General features: G+C 40.1%; 1 protein-coding gene and 1 long non-coding RNA gene across 2 annotated transcripts in view; both read left to right on the top strand.

Annotated features, from left to right (window-relative positions):
• The window catches only part of LOC310697712, a 1,172,922-nt gene that overhangs the window by 1,041,021 nt on the left and 116,439 nt on the right, over positions 1-15,462 (top strand). The window lies entirely within an intron of this gene.
• The window catches only part of LOC310697664 (NF-kappa-B-repressing factor-like), a 37,595-nt gene that overhangs the window by 2,478 nt on the left and 19,655 nt on the right, over positions 1-15,462 (top strand). The gene's annotated exons all lie outside the window — the stretch shown is intronic.

The raw sequence follows: 15,462 nt of genomic DNA, 5'->3' as shown, positions 1-15,462 counted from the left end.
CTGCAGGCAGCCCCACGTTTCCTTAACTTTGCATCATTTGGGGCCCAATTTCTTCTCTCCAGAATAATTCATCCTCCATTATTCACTCCCCGTCCCACAAACAAGGAAGCTAGAAGCCAGTGCTTCCAGGTCAGAGGGCAGGATGAGCAGGTTGTCTTAGAATCATAGAATTGTAGGGTTAGAAGGGACCACAAGGGCCATCTAGTCCAACCCCCTGCAATGCAGGAATCCTTTTGCCCAAATGGGCTCATGATCTACTGACTGAGCTATTTAGAATGGAGCCCCTGGTTTTTATCGGCTACTGGGGCCACATCTGCAGCAAACATTTAAATCATTGTTATACCACTTTAAAAAGTCATTGCTTCAATCCTGTTTAACTCTCAGAGCTACAATTCCCAGAGTTCCCTGTGATTATTTAACCACTTTGAGAATAGCAGCTCTGTGAGGGGAATAGGGGTATCATAGTGCTTTAAATGTATATTCTGGATTTGGACATAGTCAGCATAGCATACAGTTGCAATCAAAATTATTCAACCCTCATTGCGAATCAGGTTTATTGTCAAAATTACAGACTTTCAGCTGTTTGCAATAAGCAAATCAAACAAAAGCGATTGAAATAGCTCAACACAACGGATGCTTCAAGTGGTTTTCCCAAATTCAGCTGAAATTGCAATTTATACAGGCTTCCCCAGTCTCACTATTATTCAACCCCTTCATGACAAAAATCTTTAGTACTTAGTAGAGCAGCCTTTTGCTGCTATGATGTGCTGCAAATGAGATACATAGCCAGACAGCAGCTTCCAGCAGCGTTCCCGAGGAATCTCAGCCCATTCCTCATGGCCTCTAGTTCAGTAATATTCTTGGGTTTGTGTGCTGCAACCGCCTTCTTCAGATCCCACTAGAGATTTTCTATGGGGTTCAAGTTAGGTGACTGTGATGGCCGCTATAAAACCTTCCAGGGCTACTTCTGCAACCCACCCTTGGTGAAATTTGAGGTATGCTTGGGATCACTGTCTTGTTGGAAAATCCAAAGATGCCCAAGCTTCAGCTTACTCACAGATGGCATGACGTTTCTGTGGGAATGTTGTGGACAGTAGGAGAGGATATATTGATTAAATATTATCCTTCCTCACTCATGCTAGTGAGTGATATAGATATAAATCTCAGATCTCATTCCCCTTCACACAGCAGAAAGCTAGTTCGCAGATTAATTTGAATCTCTTTAGTTAAGGAATCCAATCTGGCATGCCCAGTTTGGAGTATATTCCTGGTAAGATCCCTTAAAGACTTGTGTCTTTTATTTCTTTTTTCCTTATAAGTAATGAAGTTTACTCACATTCAGTTCACAGTATGATCCCTGAAGGCAGCCTTTAGCTTGTAGTTACAGATACAGTGTGGCTTACATCCTTGTAAGGATGGGCCGATGTGCTGCTGGCACAGAGCCAGCAGACAGCATCAGGAGCAGTGGCCAAAATGGAAGAGAGTGGCAAAAGAGAGGAGGGATGGCGGCTGGAATACCCCCCCCCCCATCTGTGTCCACTCTAGGGAAACAAGGAATGTTGTATTATTACTATTTTAAAATCATTTTTATTGATTTTCCAATAAAAACAGCCAATTAACATATTCATATCATAAGCCAATTAAAAACAATAAACTAACATAAAAAATGACCAAATTACCATCCAAATTATTAATATTTTTTGGGGGGGGCTCCCCATAGTCTGGACCTTTGAAGTGTATCTCCAATATCTTCGATCCTGCCTCTTGTTGTTTTCATGTTTTCCACATCCCGATCTTAACCCTTTAAAGTTCTCCGTCCCTGGCTCTGCGATTCTCAGTCATGTGAGAAATCATATATCCTTTCGTCCATCGAATACAGCTTTATTTGTGTATATATTTTTTTTCAACTGTCTATTTGCCAGCGCAGCTTTCCCTGACTCCATTCCAATCTTCCAATCCGGGCTGTTGTCCAAGTCTATTGTCTGAAGTTTAATGACGCAGCAACTCCCAAATTGTTAAATCATTCCAATCCGGGCTGTTGTCCAAACTTTTCGTTTGAGATTTAATAACATAGTAGCTTCCACGTTGTTAAGTTGTTACTGTAAATTGTTGAGCATACTGTTTGCAATATTGCAATGTAAATGAACTGTATTCCACAGATATAAGTCATTTGGCGATCGATCAGCCTCTCGGAGACCACACAATCCCACCCTTTGGGCCCTACAAGGGGGGCTGCTAGACATCCATTCAGCCTTCTCTCTCGCTCATAATGAAAAACTTCTGCAAACAGCTGCACTATATGGTGTCCAAAATTGTTATCTCATGTCATTACAAAGTCAGCTAGCAAATATGTCCTGCTTCCCTCGAAAAAGGGAGGAATTCTCATTTTTCCGTGCTGCGTCATATTAACAAGCGCCATCTTGTTTCTTCTTTTATCTTTATCAAGTCTGAGTAAAGCTGCACAGTTGAATACTTAATTATAAATAGATGTCCATCTGTACTCTTTTTTTAAAAGTTTCTTGATGAGGTTTGGCATAGAAAACCAATTGTAGATATTAAGAAGAAAAAAAGGACATACCAAACACCTCCGTAATCCAAACGCCATGATGAGAATCTCTTTGAAATCCAAGCTTAAACACCAGGGACTGTACAGTTCTGCAGGTTTTTTCTTAGTCTTCTTCAGTCCAGACTATGTCTGTTTATTCTCCAAATCCAATCATTTTATCAAGCAAATATTTCTGGCTATGAGAATGGCATCGGAGAGTGCCAGCTGCGTCATGCTCTGGGACCCAGTGTCCTGCCGCTTGCACCTTGATGCAAGCTGACAATCTCAGACAATCTGCGGGTCTACGAGACAGTCCTCCCCCACACTGGGGAGTCTGCCAGGGCTAATTACCCCCATATCAGCCCTGAGAGCCAGTGTGGTGTAGTGGTTAAGAGTCTCGTAATCTGGGGAACCGGGTTCGAGTCTCCGCTCCTCCACATGCAACTGCTGGGTGACCTTGGGCCAGTCACACTTCTTTGAAGTCTCTCAGCCCCACTCACTTCACAGAGTGTTTGTTGTGGGGGAGGAAGGGAAAGGAGATTGTTAGCCGCTTTGAGACTCCTGAAGGGGAGTGAAAGGCGGGATATCAAATCCAAACTCCTCTTCTTCTTCTGAATTACCGGCACGGCTGGGATCCAATCATATGGGAGTCAGCCATTTCTCACCGCTGGAAACAGGAATCCTAAAACTTTTGTGGCTTATGTATATGATTTTGAGCATATTGGAGCCAACTTTTCTTGTGTTTTTCGGTCAGTAGTGGTGTACGTCTTGGAGTTCTGGCATGGAAACCACCTGCATTTACTACGTGCTTTACTTTGCTCACTGAAACCTCAGTGCCTGCTGCCACCAAGTCTTGCTGCAGCTCTTTTGCAGTCACTCAAGGGTTTTTCCCAGCCTGCCTTCTCAGAAATCTGGTTGCTGCCGCAGATAGCTTCCTTTTTCTGCCCCATCCAAGTAGTGTGACCACTGTTCCTTTAACTTTGAACTTGCAAACTATGCTTCCAATAGTGTCTCTAGGAACATTCAGTGCCTTCACTATCTTTTTGTATCCTGCTCCTTGTTTGTGAAGGCCCAACAATCTCTTACCTTCTTGGACCATTCTCTTGAGTTAGCCATATTTCTAACATACAGCCAAATTTGACACTCCGTGACCCACTAGTCAGCTCAGGTATTTCATGTGTTACAGCTGGTGCACCAGGTGTGCTTGAGACAACACCTGTTGTATTTGTGCTGTTGTGAGGGATTCTATTCAGGGGGTTGAATAATAGTGAGACTGGAAAAGCCTGTATAAGTTGCAATTTCAGCTGAATTTGGGGAAACCATTTGAAGCATCCATTGTGGTTAGTTATTTCATATTTTTTTAAAATAATAATTTTTATTAAAGTTTTCAGATTTTACATTACCACATTAACATCTTTCACTATACCCATGCATTCAGCAACTTCCCTCCTTCCCCTTCCAAGGTTCTTTTAATTTACCCATAATTCCTGCATATTCTTGTATATTCATCTATTTCAGTTTTCCCCATTTTACATCCCTTTTAAATATGTTATACGGTTGAATTTACCTTAGTACTGCCTGCTTTTGCAACTGTGTACAATTATTTCCCACATACTCAACAAAAAATTTCCTCTCCTCTTTAAATGCCTGTTCTTCTCTTATTCTACTTGTAAGACCTGCTACTTCTGCATATTCTATCATCTTAAGTTGCCAATTCTCCTAACTAGGGACCATCCCTTTTGGTGCTAACAAGATCCAAGTTGCTGTTGTCGCATACATATTTTTTACTGACACCTGGGTACCTGCTTCAGAACCATTCCTAACAGGAATGCCTCTGGCTTTTTTGGGAATGTTGTTTTAAAACATTTTTTTCCATTTCATCATATCATTTCCTAATATTCTTTAACTTTTTTGCATGCCCACCACATATGAAAAAAGTTCATTCTGTTTCCTTACATTTCCAACAAAAATCAGATTCAGATTTATACATCTTAACTACGTAATCTACTCTGTGTTAAATATTATCTATGAATCATTTTCATATAATTTCCCTTCAAAGTGTACCTTGTGGCATATTTCAAATCTTTCTTCCACAATTTATCCCAGAGGTCAAGTTCTATATTATGCCCTATATCAGTTGCCCAGTGAGTCATTGAAGCTTTTTCCAGCTCATCTTTTGTTTCCCACTCCAATAGTAGCTTATACATTTAGACAATAGTTTTTCATTATTTTCTAATAAATCTCTTGTGAGCTTTGGTCCAGAAATCCATTTTTCTTACCTAGTTTAAACATATCATACAATTGATGGTACTGTAAATAGTCTGTTACTTGGCTCCTTATTCCTTCCTTTGGTTTCAATCTGGATTCCCTTCCTGAGAGGTCCAGTAAGTCTGTATAGGTTGTCCGCTGTCTGTCCATGTTGATTCTCTTGATTGCAATAGCTTCCATTGGCAATAACCATAGGGGTGTTTTCCTTTCCAGCAGGTTCTTATATTTCTGTCGATATTTTCACTCAGTTTTATAGCAAGGTGCACAAGACCAGATATTGCTGTAAGTGTAAATCTGCTCAGCAGACATGCAAACCAACCCACAGTTTAAGACTGGAAGGCGCTGAAACGCATAGCGAGATACTTAAAAGGCATTGTGCATTACAGGTTGAAGCTTACTAGCCAAAAATCTGGAGGTCTTGAAGTTTATGCCGACGCCAGTTTTGGCAGTGATGCAATTGATGGCAAAAGCACTTCAGGTGTGTGCTACTTGTATAATCAATGCCTTTTTGATTGATCTTGTAGGAAGCAGGCGACAGTAAGCATGAGTTCTTGGGAAGCAGAACTTAATGCTTTAACTCTTTCCCTCATGGACACAGAGTGGTTATTACAACTGTATGAGGATGTAAAAGTGAAAGTTACTTGTCCTATTCAGGTCTATCAGGACAATAAAGCTTGTTTAGCTTTGCTCCACTCTGAAGGATGCAAACAGAGAACAAAGTATCTACAAATTAAGCTTCAACGAGCTAGAGAATGCATCCAGAAAGGAATTGTGAAAGTGTTCTATATGCCAGGGAAAGAAATACCTGCCGATGCACTAACCAAAGTTGTTAACAGGGAACAACTCGCTGTGTGTGTACATAAATTGCAAATGTGTTAGATTCTGCAGTGGTTGGTATAAAAAGGGGGAGATTGTTTATATTTTCACGCCCACCCATTGCAAGAATATCCTGATCTGATGTTTTGAGAAAGGAGGGGGCGGAAACTGCTCTTCTCGTCTTCCGCTCCTGACTGCCTGCCTGACTCTGTGTGTGGAGAGAGTCTTATCTATGTAGTGACCAGATGGCTGAGTGGGAGAAGTAATACTCATGCAAGCCAGTAGTTCTTTAGTTTGCAGTAGCTGTTAGAAATAAAAGGAGCTATGCTTTACAGCTAGCTTCTGCATTATTTATACTCTGCTGAGTCTGGTGCTCACAATGCACAGTTGTGGGTCCAGTGCACTGGGACCTGTTTTCCAGGATTGGAAGGTCTCTGAAAGTGCTCCAGTCGCCTAGCCCAGTTGGGACAGAACCAGTTATTGAGCCCAGTCGCTGACATCGATTGAAAGGCGTACTGACAATTTCTTCCAGACTCTATACAAATTCTTCCTGATAACATGATTCAAAAAACTCATATATTTTAGGTTTCCCGTACTAAAGACATGCATGCCAGCCAAATTTAAAATCATGACCTTCCAGATCTAAGATGTGAGTGTTTTGCAATAAAATGTGTTGATCTATTTCAATTGCTTTCCCACCCTCCTTTGCTTTGCAGAAATTCTTTTTCTTTTCTTTTTTTAAATATATATTTTATTGATTTTCCATTTTTAACATTCACATAACATCTTATTCCCTTTTACATAACTTTTGGCTCTGCAGAGCCACTTTACTTCCCTCCATCTCGTCATCTGGTTTTCACATGCTTACATCGTATTTCTGCACATTTATATCGTCACAATTCTACATTTATTTCAATATATTTTTAAACTTTAATCAAATGTAAAAAAATTATTCTAATAAACATTGCAAGATTTATTGCAGTCCTGCTAGTGTTTTTATGTATTGAATGAATTTACTTCATTCTCTCTGGAACGTTTAGTCGCTCTGGTTTCGGATTTTCCCCTTCAGCTTTGCTAATTCTGCATAGTCCATCATCTTTGTCAGCCATTCCTCTACCGCTGATAGTTCTTGCTGTTTCCACTTTTGGGCTAATAAAGTTCTGGCTGCCGTAATGTCATACATAAATAGCCTCTGGTCTATTTTTGGTATTTCCCCTCCTATTATACCCAACAAGAACGCTTCGGGGTTTTTTTGGAAAAGTATACTAAAACATTTTTTAAAACTCATTATAGATGTTTCCCCAAAATAATTTGACTTTATCACATGTTTACCACATATGATAAAAATCTCCGTCTTTAACATTACATTCCCAGCAATTCTTATTTCTCATTCTATACATTTTAGCTAATTTAGTCGGGGTTAGATACCATCTATACATCATTTTCATTATATTTTCTTTCAATGCCGTACATGCAGTAAAGTTATTTCCTTCATTCCATAACTTTGACCAGGATTCAAATTGTATATTATACCCAAAATCTTTTGCCCATTTTATCATTACCTCTTTTACCTCTTCGTCTTTTGTGTGCCATTCTAGTAATAAATTGTACATTTTTTATAATATTTTACTTTTACCTCCCAACAATTCGGTTTCCAGCTTTGATCTTGTAATATCAAAGCCATTTTCCCTTTTTTCTTTGTTGAATACCCCTGTATGTCATCTACCGTATTTTTCTCTCTATAAGACGCACCAGGCCATAAGACGCACCTAGTTTTTGGAGGAGGAAAACAAGAAAAAAAATATTCTGAATCCCAGAAGCCAGAACAGCAAGAGGAATCGCTGCGCAGCGAAAGCAGCAATCCCTCTTGCTGTTCTAGCTTCTGGGATATCTGCGCAGTGTGCATTCGCTCCATAAGACGCACCCACATTGCCCTTTACTTTTTAGGAGGGAAAAAGTGAGTCTTATAGAGCAAAAAATACAGTACTTGATGATATTGTAACCAACCTGTTAAGGTATCACATACTTCATCAAATGGTTTCATTTTAAACTCTTTATCGGTTTCCATCAAAATCTCCCTATAGGTGTGATGGGTCTGGAAGCCTTTCGCAAGAAATACCTCTGCTCACTCAGAGATATATTTACAGTCTTTATTTACATACATATATACAAGGTACAGAACATAGCTTCACGCGTCCGAATCCTTGGTAGCAGATCCAGGAAGTGGGAGCTTTCACCTCCTCCTCCAGCAGAGGAGCTTGGGAAGCCCCAAATGCCTTCTTTGTTCCCTACGTTTTAACCCCCTCCTGTCCTGTGCTGAAGGAACAGGCATCAAATCTCCCCCTGTCCCTGAACTGTTCGTGTGGTGTTGCTGCTCTCCAGCATCCGGGAGCGTCCTCGCCGCTTGAGTTCCTTCCGCTTGCTTGTCCTCCTCTCCCTCTCCTGTCTTTTCTAAAGGCTCCTGTTCTTCCCCCTCCCTCAGCTCCAGGGCATTCGCTGGCAGCCCCGTGACAATAGGTGGCCCATTTTCCTTTCATATTTAATCTTTTAACTGAAATTGCTTCCATTGGAGATAGCCACCAAGTTGTTTTTCGTTCTAATAAATCTTTATATCTTACCCAAACTTCATATATAGATTTCCTTATCGTGTGGTTCAAAAATCCTCTGTGTACTTTGACTTTATCATACCATAAATATGCGTGCCACCCAAATCTATTGCCATAAACCTCTAGATCTAATAGATCCGTATTCTCCAACATCATCCACTCTCTCAACCAGCAGAGGCAGGACACTTCATAGTATAATTTCAAACCTGGCAGGGAAAATCCCCCCCCTCTTTTTATCAGTAAGAAGTTTATACTTTATCCTAGGTTTTTTCCCTTGCCAGATAAATCTTGATAAAACTTTCTTTCACTCTTTGAATTGTCCCACCCCTCTGATCACAGGGATCGTCTGAAATAAAAATAACATTTTAGGTATCACATTCATCTTCACAGCTGAAATTCTTCCCCCAAAATACAGTTTCAATATTCCCCACACTTCTAAATCTTTTTTAATATCTTTCCATACAGGTAAAAAAAATGTCTTTAAATAAATTTATATATTTTTTATGTTAACCATATTCCTAAATATTTAACTTTTTTAACCACCATAATTCCTGTTTTAAATTGCATTTCGTCAATTTCTTTCTGTCATATTTTTAACCATCATTTTTGTATAAGCCTTATTAAGCTAAAATCCTGCTAGTTTCCCAAATTCTTCAGTTTTCCCAGTGCTTCACTTAGACTGGACAGTGGTTCTTCTAAAGGTAAAACCAAGTCATCAGCAAAGGCTTTTAATTTATATTCCTTTACACCAATCTTTATACCTTTCACAGTTTGTGTTTCTCTTAGCAATCTTGTCAGGACCTCTAGGACCGTTATAAACAATAACTGTGATAAGGGACATCGCTGTCTTGTCCCTTTTGAAATTTCAAAATTTTCAGTCAACACATTATTAACTATCAATCTTGCCTTTTGTTCTGAATATACAGCTTCTATACCTTTGAGGAATAGATCCCCTACACCCATCAGTTCCAATTTTTTCCTCATAAAATAGCAAGATATATTATCAAAAGCTTTTTCAGCATCAATAAACATCAAAGCTGCTTGCTTATTGTTCCTAGTCTCCAAATATTCTATTATGTCAATTATATTTCTCACATTGTCTTTCAATTGTCGACCAGGAAGAAAGCCAGCTTGGTCTTGATGGATTTGTTCCTTCAAGGTTTCCTTCAATCTGTTTGCTAATATATTAGCAAAAAGCTTATGTTGTTGTTTAGTCGTTTAGTCGTGTCTGACTCTTCGTGACCCCATGGACCAGAGCATGCCAGGCACTGTCTTCCACTGCCTCCCGCAGTTTGGTCAAACTCATGCTGGTAGCTTCGAGAACACTATCCAACCATCTCGTCCTCTGTCATCCCCTTCTCCTTGTGCCCTCCATCTTTCCCAACATCAGGGTCTTTTCCAGGGAGTCGTCTCTTCTCATGAGGTGGCCAAAGTATTGGAGCCTCAGCTTCACGATCTGTCCTTCCAGTGAGCGCTCAGGGCTGATTTCCTTCAGAATGGAGAGGTTTGATCTTCTTGCAGTCCATGGGACTCTCAAGAGTCTCCTCCAGCACCATAATTCACCATAACTCTCATAGTGGAGAGTTTTGACCAAACGTGATCCACCTGGAGCAGGAACCGGCAAGCCACTCCAGTATCCCTGCCAAGAAAACTCCATGGACAAAGACAAAAAGCTTATAGTCATTATTTAATAAAGAGATAGGTCTGTATGTTCAATAAATCTGTATCTTGTTTAGGAATCAAAGTGATATAGGCCTCTCTCCATGTCTTTGGGATCAAACCATTTGTCAAAATATTATTCATAACATTTTTAACTGGTATGTCAGTTGCTCACTCAGTATCTTATAGTATTTAGCTGTAAGTCCATCAGGTCCTGGTGCCTTGCCTGACTTCAACTGTTTTATTGCAGTTTGTATTTCAGTTATCGTTATTAACGAGCTCAGTTAATTTTGTTTTTCCATTGGAATCTTCTGTAATTTGTGATTCTCCAAGTAGCTCTCTATTCTTCCTTTGTTCTCCTTCTCCACTTTATATAATTCTCTATAACATTTATGAAAGCTTTTTTAAATTTCCTTCGGGTTCTCTATCATCTTGTCCTCCACTCTTATTTTATTTATGGTATTTTGACCCTGTTTCTTTTTCAATTGCCAGGCTAAAAGTTTCCCAGATTTATTAGCAAATTCAAAATTCCTTTGCCTTAACATTTTTATTTTCTATTCCATTTCCTGATTTATAATAATTGAAAACTGTGTTTGCAGCATCTTAGTATTTTGTTTTATTTGAATATTTCCTGCTGAGCTATTTCAATTGCTTTTGTTTGATTTGCTGATAGCAAACAGCTGAAAGTTTGTAAATTTTGATAATAAACCTGATTTGCAATGGGGGTTGAATAATTTTGATTGCAACTGTACAACCCATTGAACACAGCCCTTCAAATATTAAGTTTAAATGTCCCTGGTTTTGCTACCAGCCATAAACTGTGCCCCCCCACTCAAAAAAAAAAAAAAAAAAAAGAGTGCTGAAAGGGAAGAGGTTGCATTTGCTAAGAATAAAGCTGGTCATAACCATTGCTTGTCTGGCTCCATTCACTTTGCTGGGTCAGAAGTTGTCCAGGCTTAGGAACTTAGGAAATAGTCTTATGCCTTGCAAATTTGGCCATCTAACTCAATGTTGTCTGCTTTGACTCACAAGGATTCAGGCAGAAAAGGGTATTTTCTCATTACCTGCTGCTGCTGAAGACACCAGAGATTGCACTGAGGCCATTTTGTATGCAAAGCAGTTGTTTTCCTTGGAAACTTGGAACATTCTCCTCTTTAAATTCTCAAATCTCTTAACCTACCTCAAGGTTGTCATCTGAACAAACAGAGAATCAATCACAGTCAATCCATCATTTGAAAAATAAAACTTTAGATCTGTCTTACAAAAAAATGGCAACTAGGTATTCCGCTTTGGCAACTATAACCTTGGTTTAAGGGGCAATTTGGCATCCAGCTTATATATTTGAGTTTCTAACACTGATTTTAGACATTTTGAGCTGGCAATACATCATGATGGCTGGGGAACCTCAATGTATTCCCAGCTCAAATTGCCTGCAGATGGCAGAGGCACAGGCAGGCGGACGGAGCCTGAGAAGGTTCCGTCTGCCTGCCTGCCTGAGCCTTTGAGGAAGACCCTGTCCCCGCTCCCCAGCTCACACCAGCTGGTGCAGTATGAGGGCTGGCTCAGTTGAGGGGTGGGGGGGAGGCTTCCCTCCCCCCAACAAAGCAGTTTAAGGAAGCCCCCATGCCCCTCCAGCTTTCATTTTGCCAGAGTGGTATGGGGGCTTGCTCATTAGGGCTGGGTGATAGTGTTATGTTGAAGCAGGACCCTAGAGGATTATTATCCTTAGGCTTTTCATATAATCAGTTATTCATATAATCAGTTATCAGTTATCAATATATTCACATATGCTCAGACATAACCAGGGCTATACAGTGATTTTTATAATCCATTTGAATCATAAAAAAGCTTTCTGCCTAGTCTGACAGCAAGCGGCTTGACCTTTCCCCCAGTGCTTTCTTGCACCCTAGAGAAAGGAGAAGCTGTAAATCAGAAGATGCTAGTACATCTCTCCCCCCTCTGGTCCAGACTAATTCTGGACACGAAACAGGGAGGGCTAACCACAATACCCCTACATGAACAGATGCACGGGGGAGTTATCGTCAGGAGATCCCCTCCTAGCTGAAGTTTCAATTCCCTGTTCCATCAACTAGGGAAAAGGTCAGACTGTACTTTGACTGTACAGACAAAGCAGAAGTTGGGAGTTGTACTCTGCGCACGCTCAGGAGCCGACAGAATGCGTTTATTGGTTAAGTTTTGCTGGCGTTCATGATTGTCTCATGATTGTCTCATGATCTGTGATGCTGCACACAGGTATTTAACCTCAGAACTTGAATGCTTTGGGGTCCCAGTCTTTTGGAAAGGATTCCAACTGGGTCCATTATTGCTCAGCAATAAACTTCACCTTTTTTTCCTCCAAATTGCTGTGTCTGTCAATCCTTTGTCTCCACATAAGTGGGTACCACTGCCTAAAATTTGCAACAATGTATTCAGTGGTCTGTGTTTGCCTGAGCTTGAGTCTGGACTAAGGATTCTGAGCTCTTGTGTTCTGATTCAATACTTGATATCCAATCACAGAACATTTCAGGATTTGGGCCTCTGTCATTGGACCTTAAACTCTGTGTTATGATTTGCATCTTGGAAGTTTAGACAGCCAATCATGTTGGGAGTGGGAGTGGCCCAGGCCTTCAGAAATGTATATAAGTAGTTGCTTTGCTCCTGTTGTCCAGTTCTGTTAGTTCATTGAAGATTCTTGCTGTTATGGTGTCTTGCCTCGTGGGAACCCACCTACACTTCAAATGTATCTCAGCTGCTTCTTCCTCCCCTAAGGTGGGGAGGAAGAAGCAGCAGCCGAGATACATTCCAGACATCATGATATATCAGCATATTGCGGTATTTAGCTACTGATACATCATGATGTTGAAAACCAGATAGTACCCAGCCCTAGTGTGGGGAGCCTTTGGCCTTCCAGATGTCACTGAAAAATAGCTTCTGCCAGCCCATTGGCCATGCTTCCTGGGGCTGATGGGAGTTGTAGTTCAGTAACATCTGTAGGATCAAAGTTCTCCCCCGCCACACACACACACACACACACACACTTGAGCTACACACTGCAGTTGGAGTGTGTGAGTCATCTCAGCAAGGAGGCTCTTTTCAGAGGGTCTCTAGGTGATAAAAGCAATGGACACACCAGACCTCTGAAAAATCAGTGATAAAGAAGAGGGGTATCCTTGTGATCAAGAGCTATGCTGAAGCTTACATAGGAAGCCTATGGAGATCAGATTGGGGTCTCAGTTGCCTATCCCTAGCCCAATAATTCCATTTGTCTTAAACATCAGCCATAGTCTCTGGCCTCAGTTTCTATGACTGTGAAAAAACTAAATATGGATAATAGCTGGACAACTTATAAACAACTGCTACGGGGCGATCAAGGACAACTGAGGCTAAAACCATACGAAGGGATGAAACAATATCTATCCGGCTGGCTACAATACCACCAGTTAAAGAGTGTCTTTAATCAGGATCTAAAAAAAGGATTTGGTGAAGAAGAATCACAATTACAAAGGGTGTTATTAAATAACAAAAGGAAGCTATTATCCAAAATTTATGATGTACTATTAGAATGGGATTTGAAAGATGAACAAGTGAAGGAAACCATGGTCAGATGGGCCCAGGATATCGGGCATACAATATACTTGGAACAGTGGGAAAGACTCTGGCATGTGGACATAAAGTTCACCGCCTGTTACACAATTAGAGAGAACTTGATGAAAATGCTCTTTAGATGATACTTGACACCGTCTAAACTGGCCAAAATTTATAAACTCAAATCCAACTTATGTTGGAAGTGTGAAAAAATGGAGGGGACAATGTTTCACATTTGGTGGAGCTGCAAAAAGGTAAAAAGCTTTTGGGACATTATACATGAGGAAATAAAAAAGATACTTAGAACACTTATAGAAAAGAAACCTGAGGCCTATCTACTGGGTCTACTGGGGAAAGATATCCCCCAAGACAGGAAATAATTGTTTTATATGCCACGGCAGCAGCTAGAACAGTATTAGCTAGCAAATGGAAAAGTGAAACAATCCCTTCCAAAGAAGATATGTAAAATGAGTGATTATATACAGTAGAAATCGGGATGGGGTGGAGGGGAGTCATGGGTGGGTGAAGGGTGTTATGTATGTAATGTTAAGTTCTGGTTTATATATGTTTCTATTTTGTTGTATTTTCTTTCTTTGTACTCTTGTGTTTTTGTATAATAATAATAATAATGCATATATGAGCTCATTGCTTCAACAACTACCAATTAATTGTGGGGTTATCTTGACCAGTGTTCAAAACTCCCATTGTTCTAGGTGTATTTTCTGACAGGGAATTTCATTAGGGTGAGCAGTTTCTGAGCTCTGGGCGCAGTACTGTGCCTAAAATTTCAGATAAAAACTGCAGAGGTTAAAAACTTGCAGCTTCTGGGAAACCTAGCCAGATGGGCGGGGTATAAATAATAAGTTGTTGTTGTTGTTGCTGTTGTTATTCTGTGACATATATGAAAACAGATGAATAAAGGAATAAGTAGAGATAACTGGGATATGCAAGGAAATATGTAAATAAATTTAAGGAACCATATAAAGAGAGGGAGGGAAGTTGAGGTTTGAAATGTGATAATTATAGTTGAAATGTTTATTTGTTATAAATGAAAATTATAAATATTTCTTTAAAAAACAAACAAAAAACCCTGCAGAGTCAAAGGAAAGGAGGACTTTTTCTGTCTCCCCACTTCCAGCTACTCTCTGAAGACTGGAGAAGAGACCCTCTTTAGACTATTAGGGCAGTGGGCAGGGGAAGGACTAGACCATATGAAAAATGAGCATGATATTTTAGTTCATTCATTTTCAGCTTTGTATTCTTGTTATAAAAAAGCATGCCTAGACATTCCGTTGTGCCCATAACCTAGGTTTTAGGTGCCATTTAGCTCCTAGCTTTCATAACTCAGTTTCTAACTCTGATCTTGACTACCAAGATGGCGTTAGCAAAGCTTCTGAAACAGTTCAACTTTGGTTCAACACACTCTACCACCAACACAACTTAGGACCAGGACACCTGAAAGATTGTCTCACCCCCATCAATTACGGTGGTTTGAAGGTGAGGGCCTCCTGCAGATACCATCTTAAAGAGCTGGTCTGTTTCATACAATACAAGAATTAGGACTTTTGAACTTTTAAATCTTAGACAGATGCTCTCTCTGTTATCTTTTTGGTACCTACAGAAGACCTATCACTTCCAGCAAGCCTTTTAAATTGAGATCTTTCACAGCTTGCATCTGTATTGGGATTGTTTTTAAGATTTTTGTTTTTATTGTTTTGTTTCTTCTTGTTTGCCGTCCTGAGCTGTTTTGGGAGGAAGGGTGGGATATAAATTCAATAAAACAAACAAACAAATGCTGCCACATCCCCACCTGCTGTCCAGGTGTTAAACTAGCATATGAACGATATTAAGAAAATTGAATTACATGAGGTATAAAAGTTGAATCACTTGATGTGGAATGACCCAGGTAGGTCCCCAAAAAGAAGCATTCTGGGGGTGTGGTGGGGGCAGGATGGTTCAGGAGACTTGCCCCTATTCCAAATC

This window comes from Podarcis liolepis, assembly GCF_965112155.1.
Source record: "Podarcis liolepis genome assembly, chromosome: W".
Lineage (NCBI taxonomy): Eukaryota > Metazoa > Chordata > Lepidosauria > Squamata > Lacertidae > Podarcis > Podarcis liolepis.
This window is presented reverse-complemented; position numbering and strand designations above follow the sequence as displayed.